This window comes from Anneissia japonica, unplaced genomic scaffold (assembly GCF_011630105.1).
Source record: "Anneissia japonica isolate Jap-2015-1 unplaced genomic scaffold, ASM1163010v1 scaffold287712_len2945570_cov188, whole genome shotgun sequence".
NCBI classification, from domain to species: Eukaryota; Metazoa; Echinodermata; class Crinoidea; order Comatulida; family Comatulidae; genus Anneissia; species Anneissia japonica.
The window spans coordinates 2,702,085-2,703,682 of NW_022704401.1; the positions used below are offsets into that span (position 1 = coordinate 2,702,085).

A 1,598-nucleotide genomic window follows, 5' to 3' on the forward strand; every position below is an offset into this window, starting at 1 on the left:
ATGTGTATAAGAGACCAGTCTTACACCACTGCTTATAAGATGAATGGAATCAAATCTAGGTGGTGGGGTCAACATTCCTCCCCCGGGAAAATTTTGGCGGGAAATGACCTTTCTCGACTTTTGAGCTAGGTGTCTAATTACTTTGTTCTTCAAAATTCAAGGTTTTCCCCCTCATGAAAACGGTAAGGTAAACTTTCTCAGCAGTCATACAAAAATCTCCAGACATTATATATTTTTCGCCAAAAAGTGGGGGGCGGGCCCCCGGCCCCCCCGCTTCCGCCGGCCATGCACCTGTCTAAAATGGGAACCTAATAGTGTTTATTCGGTTGTTGTTCATTAAATATTATAGTTAGACACATTTTGCCCATTGAGTATTTGTGTTTATTATGTTGTGGGAGAACGTGACTCAGTCAGACACAAATTCTTGGCTTTTTGTATTGTAAAAATGATGCTTTATTCACGTCAAAAATATATCCGCAAACAAAACACGCAATAGTGTATCGATACGTAACAGATGGACAAGTTACAGATAACAGTTGATCACGACTTACATCGATTACAATGCTTGACATGGATTACAACAATTGCATCAATTACAAGGCTTACAGCTATTACAACTATTATATTACACACAGACACAATTCAAAACCTGAAACCAAAACAAATACATATTACATTATTTTAACTAACGAATTGGTCCGGGCTAAAATTTGTCCGGGGGACTGATTTTGGCCGGCAAAAATCAGTCCTCCTTGGATAATATTGGTCCGGCCTGGAAAAATTTTGGCTTAGCCTAAATCGATCCGCCTACACCTATACGAGTTCGTACACAACCAATTACAGCACAATGAGTGCTTACCTATCGGTCCGCATAGATTTTGAGGGGAAAATCTTTTGGTGGGAAATTAGATTGAACGACCAATGAAAATGAAGGTGATGGGTGAAGTCCAATCTTGAGCCTATGTTGCATACATCGCCGCATATAAGGCTACAGCAGCTGTATGCGAAGGAATTCATTTGATAGCAGAGGCCGGGCTCGGTTTGGTTAGTAGAGTACAAGAAGTGAAAGAAAGATTGTGCTTTCTTTTTAGTTTCAGGGTGATGTACACCTCACAAGGAAGATATAATTATTTGACATTTTAGTAAGTCGATATCCATTAATTAAGCTGCTGAAAATAAGGAAAAAATAATGATCCAAAATATCGTTGTATACAGTATATTATTATTCAACACACATTCACCCCACCCCCTCTTTCTACCAAATATATAACGGGCACGGTTTAGAAGGGGGTGTGGTGGTTTATCCTTGTCCCTGATAAAAAAAATTAAAAAAAGAAAATAAATAAATAAATAAAAATAAGAGAAAAAGAAATAATTGGTCGCCTAATACGCCTCAGAGGTTATTTTCGGTCGTCCAGAGAGTACAGGAAAGTACTGTTGTGGGAAACATTAACTGGATATATGGACATACTGTATATATATGTACCGTAGCTCTCTATACAATAATAATCTCCACCCAGGTTCTTTCAGCTACAAAATGAAACAGCAAGCAACAAATCATATGGAATCCAATATAAAATACACTATTTATTACTGCT

General features: G+C 38.0%; 1 protein-coding gene across 1 annotated transcript in view; it reads right to left on the reverse strand.

Moving 5' to 3' along the window:
- Positions 1–880, reverse strand: part of LOC117104658 (nucleoporin NUP35-like) — a gene marked incomplete in the record, with an annotated part of 36,903 nt that extends 36,023 nt beyond the window's left edge. The window contains 1 exon segment of the mRNA XM_033245540.1: positions 860–880.
- Positions 881–1,598: the final 718 nt, after the last annotated feature.